Source organism: Pinus tabuliformis, chromosome X, assembly GCF_031772625.1.
Source record: "Pinus tabuliformis cultivar Carrire ecotype Pingquan chromosome X, CPIR1, whole genome shotgun sequence".
Taxonomy (NCBI): domain Eukaryota; kingdom Viridiplantae; phylum Streptophyta; class Pinopsida; order Pinales; family Pinaceae; genus Pinus; species Pinus tabuliformis.
Window position 1 is genome coordinate 220035666 of NC_142308.1, and position 12613 is coordinate 220048278.

The 12613-nt window shown below is 35.7% G+C and overlaps 1 pseudogene; it reads right to left on the reverse strand.

The window, feature by feature from the left end:
* Positions 1 to 11919, reverse strand: part of LOC149139130 (ubiquitin-conjugating enzyme E2 22-like) — a 111346-nt pseudogene extending 99427 nt beyond the window's left edge.
* Positions 11920 to 12613: the final 694 nt, after the last annotated feature.

Genomic DNA, 12613 nt, shown 5'->3' on the forward strand with positions numbered 1-12613 from the left:
TGCAGATCTGCAATAAAGCAATTTTGTGATTTGCTTCACAATATCACTAATCTGTTGTGTTTGACAATCATCTATTACCATATGTTTGTGCGAAATGTGATTTGCGAGATGTGTCATCGCATATCGACAGCTTGAGGTATTTCACTTTAAGTGATACTTGAGGCATATGAAAACTGCGATGCGATGAGTTTCTTCAGTGTGCGATCTCGCATCGCGATTTCACAATCTTAGGAGTTTGTTTATAGGATGTTATCCATTACCTTTTTTGTGATGCGACACTTTATTATTGAGAGAATGGTTTTGTTCGAACTTATCATAAAACTTAAGTCCTTTTGGATTTTTTCGGGTATTCTCCTAAGTTTATGATAGTAAGATTTATTCAAAAAGGGAATACAAGCACTAATTTATTTTTTAAAATTTTTCGATAAAGGGTCCCCACTTATTTAGTATTAATAATAAAACTAAATATGAAGGGGGGTTGTTGCTAGCCAAAATAGATACAAAGGCTGTCAATTGGACATCCCCTACATTAGGGTTGGGATTCCATTTTTTGTTAAGAGATACCAGAAAATTATGTTGGTACAGTTCATAGAGCAAGTATTTTTCTAGATTCGTGCAGGCCCTATATGCTTCTATGAAACCATGTTTGTATTCAACCTGGAAAGGCTTATTGTTGATGATAGCATTCTTTTTAAACATCAACAATATTTTTGTCAAGTACACATTGTAATTGGTTGAAGGAGACCTACAACTAAGCACACCGTCCATTATCTGTCTGAGTTGTTTCTTATCATTCTCCATCTTGTTCACCTTTCTTTACAACTCAACCACTGTGTTTTTATGTTTTCCTTCAACTTTGTTTATATATTGTTCACATTTCTTGCAAAGGTCACGAATTAAGTTTTCGTGCAAATGGAAAGGTATTAGTTTTCCCTTATAAGAGGGTATACACAGGACTAATTTATCCTTTGCTTCCTCATCCTCTATTTGCACAACAACTTCTTTGGTCAGTTTGATCTCTAGTTCCTGATCCTCTGTTAGTTTCATCTCTGGTTCTTGTTCCTCTATTGTACAATCATTTCTTTTGTTAGTTTCATATGTGATTCACATTACTATATTTGCACATTTATGCTTTTGGTTAATTTCATCTCTGGCTTCTAGTCCTATGTTTGCACAACAATGTCAACGATCTATTTTTCTCCAAGGGGTGTATTCTCTTGGACCCCTAGAGAAGGTCTATCTATGAAACCAATGGGTAGGGACTCTGCGACTTGTGCTAAGAAATTGAATCTATCAAAAGTTTCTTTTGTCTTAGCTCATCTATTAGTATTTTAACTTTGATTTTTTCCTCTCTGTTTTTCATATGGAGAATCCTATTATTCCTTAATGATAAAATATACAGATGAAGATTTGTAGGGGTACTTACTGTTCCAACATGCTTCTTTGTCAATTTTGGTGTTGTAGTTGGTTGGTACTCCTCTTCATCGCCATACAATTCTTCTGGTGCAGTTAGTTGGTCCTCCTCATGATCCCCATACAATTCTTGTGGTGCAGTTGGTTGGTCCTCCTCATTTTCCTTATACAATTCTGGTGGTGCAGTCCATTGGTCGTCCTCATAATCCCCATATAATTTTGGTGGTGTAGTTGGTTGGTCCTCCTCATTTTTGGAGCACAATTTTGGTGGTGCAATTGGTTGGTCCTCCTCATTTTGGGAGGAAAATTCTTGTGGTGCAGTTGGTTAGTCCTCATTTTTGGAAGACAATTTTGGTGGTGCAATTGGTTTGTCCCCCACATCATCCCCATACAAAATTTAAATTGAGGCAAGACCCTTTGCTTTGTACCATTTGGCTACTCCTTGTATGTACTCATAGTCAAAATCATGAGAGGGAACCTTATCATCTTGTTCTTTTGTGTCAAAAAGGTGGCCTAATTCTTGTTACATGCATCCTTTCTCCACGACTTCTTCTACCATCAATAAATCATGTGGATGCTCTTTCTCTTACTCTTGCTATTGCTCTTCTATTGTTTCTTCTGTAACAACAGGGAGGGTTTTAGGAAGTGGAGTAAGACAACCTCACTTTCTTCTATTCTACTTAGCATTTGGCACTACTATCGAGCATTTCTTGTATCCTCTCAATCTTCTAGTGGCAGGTTTACTCCCTAATATTTCTACTTCATCATCATCGTCTTGTTCATCTCCTTTCTATGGGGATGTAGTAGAATATTCCTTAACAACCCTAGTTTTAACATTGGCAGCTCGGTGGCTATATGAAATTTCTACAAGTGGGCAGTCATGGGGTGGAATTATAGCTAGGAGGCCATGGGGTAGAGTTACAGCTGGGAGGTCATGGGGCAGAGGAGTTGTATATTGGGGGTCATGGGGTGGAGTTGTAGCTGGGAGGTCATGGGGTAGAGGAGTTGCATCTAGGGGGTCATGGGGCGGAGTTGCAGCTGGGCAGTCATGGGGCAGATTTGCAGTTGCCAAGGCATCCTCTGGCGAGGTAGCAACTTCAGCATGTAATGGCCTTCTAACTAGTTCATCCCAAATTCTTCCTTCCCTTTGCAGCATAACATCCGCCAAAGTTTAATGAGGTAATAGTGGGACAATATTTCAAATGGATGTTTTGATTTCTGCATAGATCAGGCCATATGCTCTAGGGTTTTTGCAAGAAAGAAAGGCATGTTAACCAACCTTCCATGACGCAAGTGGTCTAACAACTGGATGTGCTAGTAATAAATAATGACATACCTTCCTTCGCACATGAAAAATATTTGGACAAGGAATGCAACATATTTCTAGGGTTGTGGTAATGCCCTCCTATCAAATCATATGTTTATCTTCTGCAGTTGTTCACTTGCCTCAAGGAATTTCCACACAACATAAATTTCGAGTTTTTGGGGCACAAACAATTATTCTCTTGTCTAGGGTAACCCTGTCACTTTCACAATTTATTCTTTTGTCACATGGGCCACTGTGCGTGCTATCTCAGATCTACCCTCCCTATAATGCATGGAAAATTCTAGAGTTATGTCGTCGTCATACCCCTAAAACCTGTCAATATACTCTATCTAGTCGACCTGTTCAAAAAATGTTTTAACACATGGAAATTCATCTAGAAATTCTTCGCTACCTTCTCTATGAACTCTTTAGCCTCTCCCTTCCTCTGTCTAGACAGATGTTTCCATGGATTTCATCACTAGTCTCCCAAAGTCGAGCAACAAATCCGTAATCACGGTGGTTGTGGACACAATTTATAAATATGGTCATTTTTGCGCTCTACCCCACCCATTTACCCCCACTTTGGTGGCTCAAGCTTTAATGGACCAGATCTCTAAAATCCATGGCATGCCAACTTCCATTATGTCTGATTGCAACCCAACTTTCACCAACAAATTGTGGCAAGAAACATTCAAGCTACAAGGAACACAACTTGAACTAAGTACCACCTATTATCCCCAAAACGATGATCAAACAAAAGAAATAAACAAATATTTGGAGACATATCTAAGGTGGTTCACTTTAGAAAAGCAGTACCAATGGACATAATGGCTACATTTAGCTGAATGGTGGTATAATACTAGCTATCATGAAGCCAACAAGATGACTCCATATGAGGAAATGTATGACCAAATTCCACCTTCACCTATTTCTTATATCCCTGTATTTTCTAAGGTGCAAGGAGTTGATTAACTCCTATAGAACCATGCCACCATGATAGCTCATCTCAAATATAATCTACATCAAGCTCAGAATCGAATGAATCAATAGGAAGGCCAACATCATTCCGAGTGCACATCTTAAGAAGGGGATTAGTTATTCTTGTGACTACAACCATATAAGAAAACATCTCTTAAAGAAAAGGGCTCCCAGAAGCTAGCACAAAAATTCTATGGATCTTATCAGATACTTCAGCGAATTGAAGAATTTGGCTACAAACTTGCCTTGCCACCAACTTCAAAAATCCATCCAGTCTTCCATGTATCATTCCTCAAGAAAGTGACGGGGAACAATTGTAGAATTCAAACCAGTCTACCTGAATTGGATGAGGAAGGCTCACTCTGGCTCTAACTAGAACATGACCTTGATACCCATGAAAGAAATCTCTGTGGCCGCGCGATCACAAAAGTCCTCATCAAGTGGAAAGGCACCTCTCTAGAAGATGCGACCTAAGAACCAGCCATTATTCTTTAGTAGTTTCCATGGCTTCAACCTTGAGGACATGGCTTCTTTTGATGGGGAAGGGCATGTTAGGGTTTTAGATGTCCCACTAGTAGTTAATAAATAAAGTGGTTAACCCGTGTTATGCAAGTGACCACTAGTAGTTAGGGTTTTGGATGTCATTTAGCTATAAATATATTAGTTAGTAAAGGAAAGGTCATCGAGTCTTATTGTAATCGATCTCTGCTCTGCTAGAGGTTTCCCCCTCGAAGAGGCAAGGGAACATTGAATCTATTTCTGAATAATAAAATACTTTCTTTTTTCTCATTTTATTCTGTGTTCTGGGCTATATTTATTCACATTTATGGTATTCTGGAATTTATTATAGGTCGAGCATAATATTTCTCACACAAATTCCAATCAGTTCTCACTATGCAGTGCACACAGATCATGTCAAATTTAACATTTTGAATACATCTTTAAAATTCACTTCTAAATCTTAAAACCAAAAATAGTTCATCCCTAAGTTTCTTGTCCAGTTAATTATAGAAAGTTAAAAGTGGCCACTAAAAAACAATCCACAAGTTAAGAAAAATCCATTGAGTTCAGTGCTCATGTGCAACATTGGCTTTTAAATATCTTTTAAAGAGTGTGCAACAAGTGCAAATCCTGTAGCTCACATTGTATCGAAGAAATTAACCCACTACAATTCCATTCAAATAGATTATGTGCATCTTTAGTTTCCGAATATATTTTAAGCAAGAAATATGTAACAAGCACAATTGTGTACACCCAAATGTAACACACTACAATGCTTTTCAAAAATTATGATAAATTAGGTAAATTGATAAGTGGATGAACACATACAAGAAGAACATGTTAGAATATAGGGGCTGGATTCCAATCCTTCTTCGGAGTATTGACACATATCTCTCCATTGCTTGCAATATTAGGGTGGAAGATTTTTGTGACAAAATACCCTATAGACCAAGCCAATCATTACTATTGAAAGATGCAAAAGTTTATTTCCTAGTTTTTGTAAGACATGCATCCCCCTTATATACCTGATGATTTAGGTAAGTAGTAAGCATAAAAACAAAAAGAATGTCTTATAGGAAACTAAACATCTAAATAAAATTTAATATCGATTTGAGAGAATGTAAATTGGATGAAGAATCATTATAAGGATCAACAATTACCTCTGGGAGGAGAGTTTGGAAAATCAGGAGTTAGAACCTATTTCATTCGAAAAACACCAAATTTGTATGCAGTTCTAGTTGTAGGAAAAAAGCATCAAAAAATGTAAATATAGCTCATGTTCCAAAAATTTAGTACTAACCATGCAAAAAAAAATGAATTCATATACTTCAGTAAATGCAATATGAAACAATGATCCCTTTCTTAAGCATATAACAACGAAAATATGTTACATTATTCTGTATTAATATCTTAGAATGTACCTAGTCCTTTAATGCTCGCAATCGTGATTGAAAATTTGTCATCATTTACCACCACTTTTATACCTCCAGGAGGTGATTCATCAAGATTATTCAACTCCTTTGCAATTTCATTTGTCACCTCAGGTGGGAGGTTCTCATTTTTAGTCTGTAACACAATATATATATATATATATATATATATATATATATATATATATATATATATATATATATATATATATATATATATATATATATATGTATGTATGTATGTATATGTATTTATGTATGAAGATCCACTTCAAAATGGAAAGCCTCACAAAAATTTATGCATGACAGAAACCATATTAACTAATCATGAGAAACTCGAAATATAACAACCTACATGCAATGTTCACTACTGTCCAGGATGTTGGGGTTTTACATTCTGTAAATTGAAGACTAATCTGAACTATGCACCTTTAATTCTAGCATTGAGGAGGTGAAAGGAAATGGGACTTTATTGTAGTGTTGAAGAAACAAAAATATGTCAAAAATCTATGTATTGGTAAAGACAAAACAAAAACATTCATAATATTCCAATTGGTGATAGCTATTTATGTATAGGCAAATGGAAATAGAAAGCATAACAAGCTCCAGTAAGAGATGAAAGGCCCCAAAAATTTACTGATGTAAGGTTTTTACTTTTGAAAGGAAAAGGGACTTCCTTGCAGTAAAAAATAAACAAATTTATGCCAAAAATATATGCATGAGGAGAAAAAGGGATAGAAATAGTCATAATATGCCAATTTAGTTGCATGAAAACCTCTGCTAGAGATAATTGAGTATCTATAATGAGCTAAAAGGCCCCATCATCCATCAGCAGGGTCAATATTTCTACCATGTCCCACTAATACAATTGCCTGAAATTTAACTTGTAACAATGACTGAAAACATCCACTTGCTGATTTGGTAGATGGAACCTCCCTATCTAGTGGGTAAGATGGAATTTCACAACTCTCATTTACTTTGAAGGCTTGAGAACGATAACTTTAGTAAGGAATGTGGAAATAAAAAAGAATAAATAAAATATTCAAGGAATAAACACCACTGGCCATGACAAGATAAAGGGGCCACATATTGATTTCTTTCCATATTGACCAATTGTATCAGGGTGAAAAATGTTTACAAAAGTAACATAATTTTTGTTATTATGACTTGTCACAATGATTGCGAATTTCCACCTATTGATATTGGAAGAAAAATAAAACTCTAATCTTGGAGGTAAAATCAATTTCAACAATTCTTTCTTAACTTTAAGATTTTAGCATGAAAGATTATTCACTAAGGAATATGGAGCCAAGAAGCATTGGGAGAAACAAATAATCCAATCAAATGCAACTTGATTGTAATAAATAATTTTCCACCTTGAAAACAGAAGGAATACTTTACTTACCATGAAATCAGAAGCAAAACAATTTATTACAACACATATAATGATTCTTGAAATTTCTGAAAACCCCAAAATTGGTTGTCCACATATTTGGTTGTCCTTTTTACAAAAAAAGTACTCTTCTTAGGTTGTCTCTGTCATCAGCTATCTGTAACAATAGATTATAAAAGAAATGTCCAAAACTGTATCAACATTGACATACATGATCTCTTTTGAGCAGTTGATCTTCTAATCAAACTTGATTTTCAACGAAAGGGAATATCTGCATATTTCAGAATCCATGGAAGAAATTTGTTAAATTTTAAGTCCATGCACAAGCCCCCCCCCCACCCCCCCCCCCCAAATAATGACAATAAGATAGTTATTAGTTCATTCATTTCTCCTCTCTTGTTCTGTTTTCTTAGCAGAACCATGACTTAAAGCCAACATAATCAGGAAATCCTGAACTTCAGTTTTTTCATAGGGTCAGTTTCAGTGACACACGGTCACAAGGATCTGCATTGTCTTTTCAAGGAATGAATCCAGAATATTTGAACTCGTGTGTACAACTTTACAACGTGGGTGCAAGGAAGAGTTTCCAAGCCTATTACCACCTAGCTAATGCAGGTGATGATTCCAAAAGAGTCGAAACCATGACCTTATAGAAAACCCCAAAACATAGCCAAATAAAATTTAAAAGAAATACAAGTAGTTGTGCATTCTTCTACTTGTGAGAACTCTAAAGAATGATATACTAAATTTATACAAGCACAAGTTGTCTTGCTTAGATTTCTGCATGAATGTAAATTTACATTTGTGGATATGAATAATCAACAATCCCAGTAATTCATATAGTTAAAAAATCCCAGAATGCAAATTTCATTGCAAATATTTATAAATCCCTTAGAGATATGACCCCCGAAGATATTTGGAATGAATCTCTCTTGTATACACAACTTCACTAGATCAAATTTCAAATTGAGCAATAATCTAAAAAATCCCTCATCTATTGAATTGAATGCTCAAAGCCTTAATCAACAAAACTAACCCAATTCCATGACATAAAATCCTATACCACATGAAACTAGGGCCAAAATGACACAAATAGAGTTGATTCAAAGTGCGACAAAGGAACCAAACCCCACACCTAAAACCCTAGTGAACTGTAAAAAAAGATTCAACATTCAACATTCATCAAATCCATTTTAGATTGCACTATGATTGTTTCTTCTTCTTCCACGTGCTCCACTACCTGTAAAACTCACCCAAAAAGATCCCCACTATCAACAGGGTGAATATTTTAATGCCTTTAATGGATGTCAAAACACATTTCAATCCATTAAATACATTTCCATCCTTTGTGCATCATTAGCCTATGAATACTGGCCCATAAATTAATCGAACCTCAAACAATAAAATCCTTTGGAAATGGCATCAAAATAGGTTGTCATGTGGATGTGCACCAACCCTTTATAATTGATTATGGAGTGATTGTTCCACCATCATCAACAAAATGTTTAGCATTATAGGCTGCAACATTTGACCTAATACATATAAATAGATCACTAACTATGTAAATATGTGGCATAATTGATTAATAAAAAAAATCATGTTCTATGGGAAAGGACAAATGAATAAAACACAAGGTTTTCAAATAATTGTCTAGCTACTAAAGGCATATTTTTCATGGAATTGGTAGGATGTTGCCATTGTAGACTAAAGATTATCTATGTCATTGCTTGGACCCTCGTTGTACCTTTCATAACAATTCCCCCATCGAGGATCTTTTCAAACCTATTTGTGTCAAACAAAACACTCTAAGAAATCCAATCTTTACTGTCATTTTAAATAAACATTCATCAATCACACTCAATGCAAGAGTCTTACATCAGCTAAAATGTATTCTCAAGTAAAATGGAATTTAGTGGTCATGAATTGATAAGACTGTAGTAGGACATGGTAGTATGCCAGTGCCTAAGTGAAGATAAGGAAAATGTTCAGTATTCTTACACTGGATCATTTTACTCTATCTTTAGGCCTTTGATCTCTCCCATGATACGTTTTTTCCCTCAACACTGGCTAGAGACTCCTAATCTTTTGAATATGAAGAGAACTATCAAGTTTATATTCTAGCATAGATAGAATTGGTGAATGTCATAGTTTGAAAATGATTAAATGGATTTTCCATAGCCATAGTGGAACCAAAGACAAATAAGTACAAAAAAAAAATACAGTCAATACTTCCGGACCCAGAAGTTTCTGAAAATTGTCCCTCCCACTCCTACTTCCTGCTTCCAAATAGCCTTGGGCCAAAGATGTTTTGTTGAGAAAAATTTTCAATTACATTACCTGATATGGATTGAATTTTGAATCTTACCTACGTAATTTTGTCCATTCTTGCCAATCCTATTAAGGAGTTTAACTATCACATGCCTGAGGTTTTACAACCTTGTGATGTAAACATGTATCTATATCAATGTCAATATGTCCATGGACCTTGAAGAATATATTCTTATTCTGGATAAAATGTTCCACCAACCAATGCAATATAATAATCTACCCAACACGTGTTTTATGTGTCAGACCCTTGACCATAATATTTGGAAACATTCCTTTCTATCCAAACTAGACAGCTGACAACCCTAAGCTCCTCATGCACAACCAACCACTCAAAATCTTCCTAAAGGAATGTTGAGCACAAGTGGGAAAAAATAATTCGCAAAACAATAAGGCCTAATCTAGATGGACATGTCCATATTCTTAGCCACCTACCAAGGTCGCACATGTCATCAATATGCCATAAGCCTTTTAGAAACAAAACAGAGACCCAAAATCATCTTCTCAAATACATTCATGAACAAATGTAAACAAGAGGCCTTTCTCACCTCACATACTCTTTAATTTGTATACCTCACGAAATCCCATGGATGCCTTAAAAAATCCAAAGATTCCCAGCTTGCATTACTATTTTAGTCATTTCTTAAGGGACAACTTCTAACTCATTTGATGCCCTAGAAAACATAAGAAAATGAAGACAACATCATGGAATATCGATAGGATAATGGTGCACTGTAGATATACTATGGTTAGAAGAATAGGGTACTTGTTTTGAGAGTTGAATTTTTTTATTTATAAGATGTGAAAATAAATGTTTCCAACATGAAGATTGTTTTAAATTATATTTGGTTGAACTATAGTTCTTGGTTTGTTAGATGTAGATGAAAAGGGGGATATTTGCAAGGATTGTTTAGCTATAAAGTAACATATATTAGCTTTATATGAGGAGAATGCTTGAAGGGCTAAGGAAATGTTGGAATTCGTCAACTATGACATTTGTGGTCCATTGAGGTGACTGTAAATATTTGGCGTAGTGTACTTTATTCTCTTTGTAGATGTTTCCTCTAGGAAGATGTGGGTTATATTTCTTAAATGAAGTCAAATGCATATGTTTAATTTAAGAATAGTAAGACAGAAGAAAAGAAATCAAGTAAATTATAAATATCATTCGATCTGAGAGTCAATGTTAATTCCACTCTAATGAATTTGTCTATTTTTCAAGGAGGAAGGTATCCAACGACTTTTTCTGCAACATATACACGTCAAAAGATTAGGGTTGTGAGAAGGAAAAAATTGGATGATTTTTGGGATGTAGGGAAGTTCAAAACAGGTAATCAGTGAAAGGAGTGCACACTATAGTGGACCATATCAAGAGGAATCCTACCAAAGTCAGGATGGAATGTCACACCAAAGGAAGCTTAGTCTACAAGAAAATGCATGGTTGCAACTTGAAATATTTTTGCTCCAACAACATATGTTCTAATTTTATATGAGGAAATATCAACTTAGATCCAAAATGCAACAAATTGATGTTTGTTGGATATAATGAACAATTAGATGCATATAGCTTGTTAGGTATTACGTTTAAGTTCTAACAAGGTGACTATTTCCCACCGAAGGGGATAACCACTAGGACAAATTTTTTCTCCTAAATGACAACCTAACAACCAACAACCCTAGTATGATCGACATATAGTTATGCCTCAAATCGCTCCACATATGTTTGTTCAATGATTTCTTCCTCACCTAGCATACATGAAGGAAGGTGGGACATATATTGTAAGGTCACTAACCATTTTTGTAATCATTTTCTTTCATTTAATGCTAAGGGAATTCTAATATGAATCATAGGTTTAGCTAAATGGTTAATTGCTCTTGATTGTATCCTTGTTCCCACGCTTCACCCAAGAGGTGATTCCTTTATCCCTAGTCCAATGTGACCTTCCCTAAGGCCTTTCCTTTTCACAATCTAGGAGAGGAAGAAATAGGAGGCATTGATTGATACAAAATGACCAAGGTAATCCAAACTTATCACTTTAAAACAATCCTTGGTATCCACTTCCAATTTTTGGGTTGATTGTTGTTTGTCACTAGTGTTGGACCCCTTCATCCTCATCTTTAATTAAGGGCCTATAAGAGGTTGATGTAGCTAAGAGAAAGACAAAAGAATTTACAACCACAAATGAAAGAAAATGTAAAATGCAAAAATATAGCTAGGACAAATAAAGTGTTTGGAAAAAGGCCTGGCCTAAGCTCAACTCCCCTCATCAGCTGTCAGCCAATTCCTCACATATCATTCTCTATCTAAATATAAGGAACTTATAAAATTCCCAACCCCAATGAGTGAGAAAACACTACCTATTTAAGGGGTATTTGAAAGAATCAAGCAAGCAAGTTACCTAAGTTAATGCAAGAAAGAAAAAGAAAATTTATTGAAGTAAATGGCACACCAGGGGGGTCGTAAAAATAGGTCGGAGAAAGGGTAACTGAAGCCCCCATGATTGTTCCATCTTCTCGTCATTACACTCAAGATGTTCAACCCCATTCAATTGGTACCAAGGTAATGCCGTCATCTCTAAAGTCTTTCCCTTTCTGTGTCCACCTTTATCACATGCACCTACTGATTGATGTGGCTTCCTGGGAACTTTCCTTCCCCTTAAGTTTGAAAACACCTAACAGGGTTAATGAATAACCATCACAAACATAAGTGTGGTACCTTTCTTACAAATCATCACCTAGAATGACATTTGAAGGCAAGGTTTGTGTGAAGTATTTTGATGCCTCTAGCATTAAATATGGTCCACTATGATAATTTCATGGTTTATTTACCTAATAATGTTGATATCGCTTGACCTTAAGGGTATGTATTAGTTTTCCCCCCCCAAATGCATTGGATATATCTTGAGGGATGTCTTGACAATTCTAGAGTACCTTGAAGAGGGAGTCTAGTGCAAATGACTACACTTACATCCTTGTAACCACAATGTTAGCCCCATGTAGATGAGCCCTCACATAGACATATGAAAACTTCTACACCTCCAAATCTTGAAACACTAAGAATAGGGGCTAGGATGTTGCCAAAATTGATGATATGATCTAGAGGACCTAGGATGCCCCCAAGCTGTCCTTGCACCTTCTTGATGAGCATTGTCTTACTCCAAATCCTAAATGAGGATGATGATGACTTGAGAGACTTTGGGAGGTTTGGTACACCCCTTCAAGATCATGTCATGCATTAGGTTTGCAACATCACCCTTGCAAACCCCA